Source organism: Chenopodium album, chromosome 13 (genome assembly GCF_948465745.1).
Source record: "Chenopodium album chromosome 13, dcCheAlbu1.1, whole genome shotgun sequence".
Classification (NCBI taxonomy): Eukaryota; Viridiplantae; Streptophyta; class Magnoliopsida; order Caryophyllales; family Amaranthaceae; genus Chenopodium; species Chenopodium album.
The window spans coordinates 23,675,402-23,687,879 of NC_137846.1; the positions used below are offsets into that span (position 1 = coordinate 23,675,402).

The 12,478-nt window shown below is 35.1% G+C and overlaps 1 long non-coding RNA gene across 1 annotated transcript; it reads left to right on the forward strand.

Annotated features, from left to right (window-relative positions):
- Positions 1-3,254: 3,254 nt before the first annotated feature.
- On the forward strand, positions 3,255-12,255 carry LOC145576526 (uncharacterized). The gene is made up of 4 exons (XR_014098420.1): positions 3,255-3,557; positions 3,701-6,004; positions 6,266-6,340; positions 11,890-12,255. It is a non-coding gene; the product is annotated as an uncharacterized LOC145576526 (long non-coding RNA).
- The last annotated feature ends 223 nt before the right edge of the window (positions 12,256-12,478 follow it).

The following is a 12,478-nucleotide window of genomic DNA, read 5'->3' on the forward strand; positions in this document are numbered from 1 at the left end:
AAAATGTAGTTTGCTAGCAAGAAGAAGAAGTGTGTGTGTGTGTGAAATAGCCACACTGCCGTGAAGAAGAGTGAGGCTAGCAAGAAGAAGTGTGAGTGTGGGTGAGAAGCCACACCACCGTGGAAGTGAGGCTAGCAAGAAGAAGGGTATGTGTGAGACGGCACACAACGTGAGGAAGTGGAGCTAGCAAGATGTAGCAGCTAGAAATTGAGAGTAGAAATAGTGAGTGCATCTCAATGTAAATGAGAGCACAATAGATGTAGTAGTGGGGGAGGAACAGACGATAGGCAAATGCAATATTAGTGTGATGGGTATTTTAGGATTAGTATAAGTACCAATGTTAAGGGTACTTAGTGTAGAATATTTTAAAATACATTGTATCTAATATTGTAATTGTAGTGGTGGTCATTGTACTCCCGTAATTATTGCTAGTCAAGTTGTTTCGTCCATGAAGATCCATACCGTGGTTTTTCCCCTTATTGAGAAGGGGTTTTCCACGTAAAATTCTTGTGTGTTGTTTTTGTTGTTCCGTATTTTATTATTCTTCCCGACGTTGTTGTGTTTAACCGCTACTCTGTCCCCAACAGTGTTGTGCATCATGTGTAATAATTTTTGAGTCGAATAATCTAAAAATGATAGCTTAGTCTTCCATCAGCTCATGATTCAACAGGATTTTGATATTTTTATCTTTTTACAACATGATGATTCTTTGAAGGAGGTGGAAAGTTCCCCCTTTTCTTGTCAATTTTTCCTTAATTTATTTTAGTTAGGCTTAGGGTGAGGTTAGCTCGTGCCTATGAGAAGTTTTGGTGGCAGTTAAAAATAAATTTGACCTCCCTCAGTAGGGGTCTTGTGCATATCAAGCAGAAATTTTATGTGAATTTGGCTGCAAATGAAAGGGATTATCATGTTAGTGGTGTGCATTCAATTTAGTATTTACCAAAACCTTGGGGATATTAGTAATTGGTATTATTTCCTCCTTTATTAATCACAACAATCAAGAATTTACACTATTAAATATTCACACACTCCTTTACTCCCTCTATTAAGTGCACAATTGGATTTGGGAAATTATCAATGATACACTCCAGGTTTCGAATTTTATCAATGATACACTTTATTAAACTTTAAGTATCAACGGTGCACCTAAACTTTTCTCTAATTAACAACAATAACCTTAATGTTAATTAAACGTTAAATATGATTAGTTGATAACATTTTTGGTCTGACTTGGCTTGACTAAAATGCCCCCCACTTATTAACACTCTCTCCAAGCCCAACCAACAACATTAAATACCAAAATTTAATCGGTCATCTCCTTCACTCTCTCCCCTTTTCTTCTTCTCTAAACTCCTAATTGACGCTCGAGTGAAGTAAAATCCTTGAGGATTTAGCGATACTTTGAGGATTTTAAAAGGCTAGTGCTTATTTCTCTTTGGAATTTTTTGGTTTAAATTGTTAGGCTTAAGTTAATGAATGTATCTTTGTTTAATTTGTTGGATTACGAGTACAATTTGTAACTGTTGTTGGATTTCCATATGACCATGTTTACATGCTAAATTTTGTATTTCTTTAGATATATAATTCGATATGGCTGTGTTTATGTTTGCAGTTACTTTTTAAATGTTTAACCTAGGTTTAAATTTTGTATTTCTTAAGATAACACCTCTTCCATTTCTATTGCTTAAAGATGAAACCCTACCAGAAGAAGCCATTGAATTTTCAAACAATAAAAATTGAAAGCAAAAAAAAAAAAAGAGTACGAATGAAAAGGGGCATACAAACAAGAAGGTGTATAAATAGGGGAAATTTCACAAAAAAAAAAAGAGAGGAGCAATTCAGTATTTTTAGCCTCCTACCCTTAAAAATGTTTCCAAGTAATCAAATTTAACGTTTAATTAACGTTAAGGTTATTGTAGTTAATTAGAGAAAAGTTTAGATACACCGCTGATAATCAAAGTTTAATGAGGTGTATCATTGATAAAAGTCGAAACCTGGAGTGTATCATTGATAATTTCCCTTTTTCACTATTCACTTTACTTTGACTAATGTTTGTGATTTATACATAAGAAAAAAATAGTCTTGTAGGTACTTGTTGGAGTTATAATGAATTGTCAAAATAGAGAGTATGATTTTCTGTGTATTCTATTATTGTATGCACGTGATATTTATACAAGAGATTAGGGCCGATTATGTAATACCCCGGAAATATCCTTTCTTTGAAATACCTTCTAACTCCAAATAAAACTCATTTTTAGGAAATATCCAAAGTGTTACCGCCACCGTGATAACGGCTAAGGCTATTTTCAAAGTCACACAGCGGAAGACTAACTTTTAAAAACTCAAATAAAATAAAGTTTGATAAAACCAAACTCAACTTTAAAACCAACTTACATTAAACTAATAAATTGGAACCATTAAAGGCCCTTTAAAAACCAACCTAAAATATCAAAACAATAATTATATGTTAGTGTCAACAATTACAAAAACAATTCAATACAATAAATAATAACAAATAAACATATAACCCTCTTTGCGCAATCCCATCATGCTTGATATGCTCCTTCTACTTGTACTTCTCTTTATTTCAATTTCACTACTCGCCATATAAAATGGGTCATAATAGGGAAAATCCAAAGAAAAGCCAAACACAAACACAAAAGTACGAATCAACAAAAGCTGAGTACATATGCACCAATAGGAATAATCACACTAACATGAATATCCTAGCAATAGACAATAAATAAATACATAAAACATGTTTGTCATACAATACAAGTCATGTTACCTTTGACACATAATTTACAATGTTAATTATTAAATAATAGCTTTGAATTACGCATCGAACGAGTTTCTTTCCTTAAAAATAGACCATTAAAAATGGAACTTCTAATCAGGGAGTCACCCCCAATTGGCACCTACTATGTCACACTTGGTGACTGAATTCACTAGTGGGAAAATTATCATTTATAACGAGCTATTTATAACAGGCAAAGCTATGCCCGTTACATAAAGCATATTTGTAATGGGCAAAATGACAGTTCGTTACAAGTATATAATATTCGTAACGGGCACTATCTTGCCCGTTACAAAAACTAAATTATTTTTAACGAGCAAAATGGTGCCTGTTACGATTAGCTATTTATTTGTAACAGTCACCATGGCTCGATACAAATGTTTAAACTTAGTAAGAGAAGCCCATTACTTATTATTAGGGTTTCACACATCTACTAGCCGTCAAACCCACCTCTCTTTCCTCTCTCCTCTCTCATTTCATTCATTCTCTCTCTTCTCCTCCCTCAATCTCCTCCATTTTTTTCTTCCTCTCAATTGATATATGAACAATGAACAAGCTAGAAATTGATTTTTTCCATTTTTTTTAATGTTAAAAAAAAAAGAGAAAAGTGTGTGCCTTGACTGCTCTGACGGAAGATGTTTTCTTGATGAAATTGATTGTTTCAGCTGTGGTTCTAGGTCCAGTTGGTGAATTGCTCGCGATGATTTGGTAGATCAAAGCTGAAAAGGGGCAAAGAAGCATTATCTACTTTTTCTTATGGGTGAGTTTGGTTTCATGATATTTTCTATTTTTTGTGTAATTTTTTGGTCTTGCATTTTCAAAAATTGTTGTTATTTGGATAGAATTCTGGGTTTTTATATTTTAATATAACCGTTTATCATCATTTTTTGGTGTGAAATCTAGGGATTTGATTAAGTAAAGTACAACAATTCAACATGGATCGAGAAGTAATCGATTTGGATAATTAAAACTTTGATTCTTCGATTTCAACCTTCGATTATGTCTTCGTCGATTTATACGCCCCTTGGTGGCGGTCACCGCAAGCGTCTCTCCCTGGAGGTCCTCTTTCTCTCTACTCCTGTTTTTCTACTGATTTAGATCTTCTTATTTCACTTTCCTATTTCCTTGATTTTGTTATAATTGAAATTTTTTTAGTGTGTTTTTATATAATTAGGGTTTTTCAGTTTAATTTGTAGTATAATTATGTGGATAATTGGCGATTTTTTTACTTTATTTATTTTTTTTTACTGGAATTAATGCAAAATGGCTGTTTCGGGGTATTTTTACCCCCTTTTATAGACAAATAAGAGGCCAACAAGTGGCCCAATTATAGGCCTACACGTGGCATCCTGCTCAGCTAAATAAAGGCCAATAAGAGCATCGTGTCGGCCTATAATTGGGCCACTTGTTGGCCTCTTATTTGTCTATAAAAGGGGGTAAAAATACCCCGAAACATAAGCCCCTCGAGAGGGGTGATTTCTCTTCTCAAGAGGGATTATACCTCTCGAAAATGAATTTTATAATTTCTTTGGATTCGACATGATTTTTTGGATAACACGAAAGGGGGGTATGGATTCCCGCGGGAGACGGATCCGAGATGCAACACTCGTACAGCCTGAACACCTGCAAAACAACGGATCTCCGGTTTACTGGAGATCCGCCTCCGACAATCAAGTCAGTGACCGGAAAACGGAATTTTAGAGAGAGAAAGTAGAGAGAAGTGAGAGCATATTTTGGGCATTGTGCCTTTGGGAATTGTGTATTCTCCCTCTGGGGTATTTATAGGAAAATGGGAGATCATGATCCCAGGGTTTCATAACCTAGGAAGATCGGCTGCCTTATACATGACTGACACATGTATTAGGGTTTCCTTCGTGCTAGGCATGTTTCCTTAATGGGCTTTGAGCCCTTTATTTTATGATATCTCTCTTTAGGCCACGTGTCATGCTCTTATTGGCCTTTATTTAGCTGAGTAGGATCCCACGTGTCGGCCTATAATTGGGCCACTTGTTGGCCTCTTATTTCTCTATAAAAGGGGGTAAAAATACCCCGAAACATAAGCCCCTCGAGAGGGGTGATATCTCTTCTCAAAAGGGATTATACCTCTCGAAAATGAATTTTATAATTTCTTTGGATTCGACATCATGTCTAGTTCAATTAAAAAAGGTTTGATTAACTTGGAAAATTTTTATACCTTGGTCGGTATGATATTTTCTAAGATAATCAATCATAATAATGATTGCCCTTGAACTAGACAGATGTCGATCATTATGCTTTTAAGCCCCACTTTGATTGTCTCACGACTAATGGATTGTTTAAAATACCTTCTTACAAGGTTTGATTGGCTATTAAGCTTTTAAACTCCTCTTATTCACTTGAATGAGGTTTGCCCTATGTAATACCCGAGAATTTAAAACCTGATTTATTATACTCTAATATTTATTTTATTAGCTTAATTAAGGTTTTGTCTCTATATTAACAAGAACTAATGTTTTAGTTTTGAATTTTATTTTAATATTATATTATTTCAGAAGCTAATTTTAAGAAAAGTAAATTATTATTTTACAGCTTATTTCCGGTCAGTAAAATGTTTAAAGATTTGTATCAAAATATGTATTTTTACCCGAGAAAATAAAATGACCAAAATGCCCTTACTTATCATAAGAGACAAAATCCACCTCCTAACTTCATCCCTTTTTCACCACTAAGAAAAGAATTGATAATTTCATTTCTCACTGTTCCCTTTACCATTAGTTGCCTAATTCTTGTGATAATCTTATCACTTAATAAACTTTTATAATCTTTTCTTGTAAGCTATTGATCCTTCACCGTTAAGAAACAAAAGAGCAAAGGATAAACTTTGCTTCATTCAACTAGAAAACAAAACCCAACTCTTGCTTCTCTATTCTCCTCACGGTTAAGAGCTTTATAATACAAAGTCTAATGTTGCCTTTCCATATAATTGGTCACTCAAAACCCCATGATTATCAATTTAGCAAATCTTGATCTTATCTTCTTCTTTCTTTCAAGTTCATTCTAGCAACCATACTACTCTATGTATATATAAAACGTCATCACCGTTCACTAGTGTCATTAACTCATTATATACTTTCTTTTCTCCTTTCGTAAACTTTCTTGTCAAACTAATGAAAATGGCCTTCTAAGACCCATTACCTTATTGCTTCGTATACTACTAATTAGCCCAAGGTATAAGTAGTATTGTTTCAATGTTCATATTTATTCTTTAAAGAGAAATCTTGTTATCTAGTATTGTTTTTCTTGTAATACAAAAATAATTCTTATACTTAAGTTAATGATTTAGTGGAAAAACTATGACTTCTTTGAGTCATAAAGCTACGTATGGTATTACTTGTATTTAGAAATAAGTTTGTTGATTTTATACTAAAATAATTAAAGAGTATAGTTTAAATCATTTTTCCTACTAATGCAATAATTTATATTTTCAAGAAGAATCGGACCTCGGAGCTCAGTGAGAACGATAAGATAAAAGCTAACAGGAAGGTTATCGGACTGTAAATCGAGGTAACGGCTATTGCTAGTACCCGCAATTCCCTTCGAAATACGTTTATTAAAGTATGATGTTACGATTGAATCGAAAGTGATTTATGTATTTAATGTATTTTATGATTTGCGGGATTATAACTATGATTTGTCTGAAATCTTTCCTTGAAATATATGATTTTTCTGAGGAATCACAAGGATAATGTAATGATGAGTTTTATAATACACTGTAAATATTTTATAAAGATGTTATACTATTTTATAAAAGCATTCTGAATGATTGGAAATTTCTTGATTTCTATTAATTATAAGAAAATATAAATATAATCTGATATGATTGAGCAATAGCTCCCCTGAGGGCACTGGCCCATTCCTGTTATGGAGCACTGGCTCCCCCTGTTAGGAGCACTGGCTCCCCCTGATATGCATGGAGCACTGGCTTCCCCTGTTAGTAGGAGACGTCCTACCCCTGTTATATGTATATTGATTATAATGATTTATTAAAAAGGTTATGAACGAAGGCTTACTGAAATGTTGTTTTATTACCTGTTTTAATATATTCTGCTCTCCCTGTTTTATTAACTAAAATGAATTGAAATGATGTTACGCTGCTAGAATAGTACGTTACTGAGTCTTCGGCTCACCGTTTTGATGTTTTTCTGTTTTAGGTACTGCTGGAACAAAGGGAACATGTAGTGGCGAGGATTTTAATTATCTTAAGAAGCTCACTAGATATTTATAGTTTTAAGAGAATGATTTATTAATTTAATTAGCAAGTAAGACATTAGTAAGTTTTTATTAAAATAAGATCTTCTATTATTGAAGTAGGATTAATTCCTGTACTGAATAGATTTCTATACTTTACGAATTAAGGTATGAATGTTGCCTTGTAACTCTCGTGTGGGAGTTACGGCAGTGACGTCTCGACCAAATTAGGTTAATTCCGCTGCTTAGATTACCTTAATACCCGAGTTAGAGGTCGGGGCGTTACACCCTATTTGGTCTATCCTTTTTAAGGATTATTTTTGGACCTAGGCTTGTTAAAAGACATTTGTCATTTAGACAATTTTTTCTTTAATGGCTAATTAGGCTTATAGGCTTCTTTTGCATTCATTCGGCATCTAGTGTAGAAGGTTTCAATTAACTTAGTCTAGGAAAATGCCGAGAAACATTTAACACTTGCCGAGGGGCTTTGCCTCGTGTCTGTGCCGAATTAGATATAGCATTTGTCGAGATTCTTAGTCTCGTCTCTACGCCACGTGGGATGAATTTTCCTTTGTCTATTTTAGGCGTCCAACGATTTCTTAGTCGTTTGGACTAACCTTTGAGAGGTCAATTGACATTATCTTTTTGGCCCTCTCAATAACTTCAAGTTCTTATTAACAAGATGTTTCATCCTATGCCCTTGTCACTTATGACTCAATTGGGCTCGGACTTAGTTGGGGTAAAAGATGACCATCTTTCACTTCTTGCCCTTGCCTTCGGAATCAAATTTGGCGCATAGGATTAGAATTCCTGCATTTTGGAGTACCTTTGAGATTTCTATTTGACATTTCTGCCCTAGAATCCTTGTACTTTGGGAGTTTAAGCTATACAATGTGTTTTGCCAAGTAAATCTTCGGGATTATACTCGGTGTTTTACCATCGTATTGGAAATTATACTTGGCAATGTTTCCGTATGTATCTTCCATCTTGGCTTTCTCCTTGCATAGGAGCTCGGCACATGTGCCATTTTGCTCTTTTATATGGTAAGTCTTACTCATACTTGGAATGGTGATGTATGAACAGCACAACCGCTTCTAGAGTTTTCTGTACTTGTTCGGATGAAGGAGCCATTCAATGTACACTCGGACCATATAAAGATCTCTACATTGCCCTATTAAGGGAGGCTTATCCGAAGGTATTAATACGTTTATTGGGCTGAAGCCTTATACTAGGGGACCTTTGTCCTTAATTTCATGAAGTGGCTACTCAATAAGGAACGTTTGGACCTTAGTCTTTCCTTATTGCCCCAATGGGGTGGCTTGTCTTTCAAAGACTTGAATAAAATGTGACGGCTTAGCATTTGGTATAGTAATTAGGCCATTTGCTAACTAGAAGGAGCTGCCCTATCTTATTTTTGATAGGCTTTCTTCTGTTTTCGATTATCAACTTAATTATATTGTAACGATACTCGACCTTGAAGCTATCTTGTGAGCAATGAATGCTTGCGTAGATGGTCGGACACTAAGTAGGAATCTTGGATTCATGGAGGGCCTACTCGCCCTAATTGCATTAGGCTTTAGAAATTTGTTGCCGCTTGCGGTTTTTGGTAATAAGTCGAGGCCTAATGGTCCTCGTCCACTTGGCTCTTCACAAGTGCCGCTTATCCTTCTAAAGGAAGGTTATTTTCTATTTAGCTGGTCAACACTTTAACTCTTCCAATTTATCTTCCAAAAGGAAGATTGTTTTCTCAAGCTAGGCCTTTCGGCTCATGCATCGGCCAGCTCGATCAATTGCTTTGTTGTCACTTGCGTACTTGCCCCTATCCATTAGGACTTTACGCTTGGTTAGCCTCATGTTCGTTTGATTATTTTCGGACAGGCCTCATCTTGGTGCTCAGTTTCACTTTGTTGCTGGACGAATCTCTAGATGCCCCACTTCAAATATTGCATGTCGTCATACGGCAGGCTGCATGATTTGGCTAGGACCTTAATGCCTTTCCCTTGATCTATGTTGCTAGATACTCGTCACCGATGCCATTCGGTTGGAGCGTACTAAGTCTGGGTGACTCTTTTGATGCCCCTTGTACAAGTCTTAGGACTCTACATTTGGAAGCTCGGCATGTGTGCCGTCTAGCCCCTGCTCATTCTTCAACAATCGCCTGCCTACAACTTGGTCAGCTGTCGATCACTTAGTCTTTTGAGGAGGGTCGTCCATAAGTAGCTATGATCTTGGCTTAGAGTTATCTTGCATGCCCATCTTCGAGGGATGACACGCAACGTCTACTTGGACAAGATGTTGGTCGGTCTCAACTCTTGCCCACTTGGAAATATTATTCTTGCAGCCTATTTTCTCAAAGCTATCTTCATTTTTATGGCCAGATCGGCGTCATATCCATATTTGGCGAGGTAACCAGTAGCTAGTCGTTCTACCTTGGTGCCGAATTGTTTGTGCTGATTAACTTCTTTTGCAGAGGCCGGCTAGAAATGAGAAGGAGTTTCCTTTGCTTAATAGCAACTCGGCCTCCTAGCTCGGTCAGGCTGTTAGCCGCACAAAAATGAGAAGGTGATCGTTTGCTAAGTAGCAGCTCGGCCACCATCTAACTTCAGTTGGCACGTTGGCCAATTCATTCCATGTACGCCTCAAAGCGGTTAGGATATCCTTTGCTAAATAGCAGCTCGGACACCCAGCCATGGCCGACTTAGTACTTGTCCGCTTGAAATTGGTTAGGAAGTCCCTTGCTCAATAGCAACTCGGACACCTATCCATGGCCGACTTAAAACCTGTCCGCCTGAAATTGGTTAGGAGGCCCCTTGCTCAATGGCAACTCAGACACCTATCCAGGGCCCGACCAACTATTCACTCGACCAGGAAGCTCGGACAGTTTTTTATTTTTTATTTTTTATTTTTTTTTGAGATCATCATTCTCAATCATAATAATGATGCTTGATTTTTCCACCGAAATCAAAGGCATGTGCCAAATTAATGGCTCATGATTTGCGGGGACTTCATCATTCGGGCACCTTATGCTCGGCCATATTACTGGCCGTCTGAATTAAGGAACATAGGCTCTTGCTCTATAGCAGCTCGGACAGGCTGCTACTGCTTTGTTGGCCGGATGGCTGCTTGATCACATGACTGTTCTGCCAGAGGTTGTTAGGCCAGCTATGTTCTTTTATAGTGTCGCTTAATGCCTCATTTGTGTATAACATGACACTTGGCTTGTCACTTAGACAGTTGCCACTCATGTGTATTTCTCATGAAAGTGCCGACTAACACTTATACAGTTATACACATCAATAATAATTGTATATTATTATATTATTATAATAATATTTTTACCATAATATATCACAAGCATAATAATAATCATGCTCATGCTAAAAAGTAGTGCAGCTCATGATTACTCAATGGTTTACTTGGCCAGATGCCTAGCTCTACCACCTTGCCGCCTAAAAGTGCATAGGTGATTCTTCACTCAAAGGCAAGTCGGACACCGAGATGGCCGACCATTTATGCTTGTGAAAGTGTGCTTTCCCATTTCACTCGGACAGGCAACTTGGCAAGGTTGTAGGCCGCCCAGATTTAAGAACATGGGGGTTCTTTGCAGGGCCGTTTTAAACCTTTTGGGGCCCTGTGCCATTACAAAAATATATATGAAGTTATGCCCACTTTTTTTTTTTTTTTAAAAAAAAAAAAAAATCTGAAATACGTTTGTATTTTTTGGTCATAAATAAATAAGGCCCAAAAAATAATAGGTAATAGTATTGGGGAGTGCCCAGTTGATCTTCTTGATTGACAAACTATGTCAATCTTTGATGCCACATCAGCAGTTTGAGTTACTAGAAGATGAGTCAGCCGAATGAAGCTACACGTAGGCAAGCCTTATTTTAACGCTGGTTGTTTACTTCTGTCAATTCATTAGTTAGCTGGTGAGTTAGTGAATTACACTAGGGTGAAGGCTGATATTAATTAAAGCTTTTATTGTAGGTAGGTTTTTTTTTTTTTTTTTTTTTTTTTTTTTTTTGACGGGCTTTTATTGTAGGTAGTTGGTAGATAGAGAGTAGTCAAATCAACAATACTACTGACTATTTCTACAACTTAAATGCAACAACTGTGAAATAAAATATGAAAAAAATTAGATATTTACCTTCACATAATCACATTGTATAAAAATAATTTTTAAAATAAATTTTATTTTATTGCATGTAACTGAATGCTATAAATGAACTGATTAACATGACTACCTCTAAATTATGGTTTTACAAAGTTTTTGTACGTAGCAATCATCAAACTTCACCGTCTATAAGTCTATTGCGTTCATGACCTTGTACGAACATATATATTTTTCAGAGTTGACTTTTTTGTATATTATTTCGTATGGGACTATGAGTTAGTAAATATATGAATAGATAAAGTTATTCATTTGAGACATGGCTAAAGAAACGTGTCTTAAATATATCCAAAAATCATTTTGTTCGTACTTACCCCGTTTCAAAATAATAACTGGAACATGAGTATGTTTACTCTTTGTAAGTGTTATTTGATTTATGATTAGTAAATTTATGTACAATTGACAATAATGCCATGCAAAGGGACGAATGCATTAATGGACAAAGGTAGATTTTTAACTACAAATGTGTCATTTTATGTTAATGAAACTTCAATGTATTAAAGGAATGCAACTAAAATGATCAGGTTAATTGTTATATGTATTGATGTAATTGTGTAATTCTTACCAATGAAAATTGATATATACTTATTACCTCTACTTTTTTTAGTTGATAAGTATTCCTATTTAGAAAGTTTATTTTTATTTCTCCACATTTTCATTTTGGGTAAGTTTTTTTAGTAACTTTTTGATGCAGCAAGCCACACCGTGTTGCAGGAGCTACCCTAGTTATTTTGTTTGGGTGTACCTGAGTTATTCAGTCAGGGATTGCTCGGGTTACTCGGTCAGGATTATCTTTTTTTATCTTACTTAAATATTTTTATAAGGTTTGTACTAGACTACTCCTTTATTTACAACAATAATTGTAACTAATTTAATCTATATTTGTACTTCATCACATAATTTTTTTTTATAAAACCTCATTTGTTATATACATATAACTAGTTTAGTGCCCGGGCGGGCGATGCCTGGATTGTTGATAAAAACTTTAGGATAAAATATAACTGTGTACTTTTTGTAGTTTGTAATTTGTAAATAGATATCTATATTATTATTGACTTGATTTTTTTTTTTTAATGGTTAACTTGATTTTTTTTAATGGTTAACTTTTTTTTTTTATTGAACTTAAATTATTTTTATTGAATTGAAAGTATTTTTACCAAACTAAAATTATTTTTTTAAAAAACTTATTTTTTTTTCAGGTTTTCTATTATTTTTTGAAAAAATTAAATATATTATAAATGGATCTTATATTAAAGAACTTTTTAAAATGGATTTTATAATGG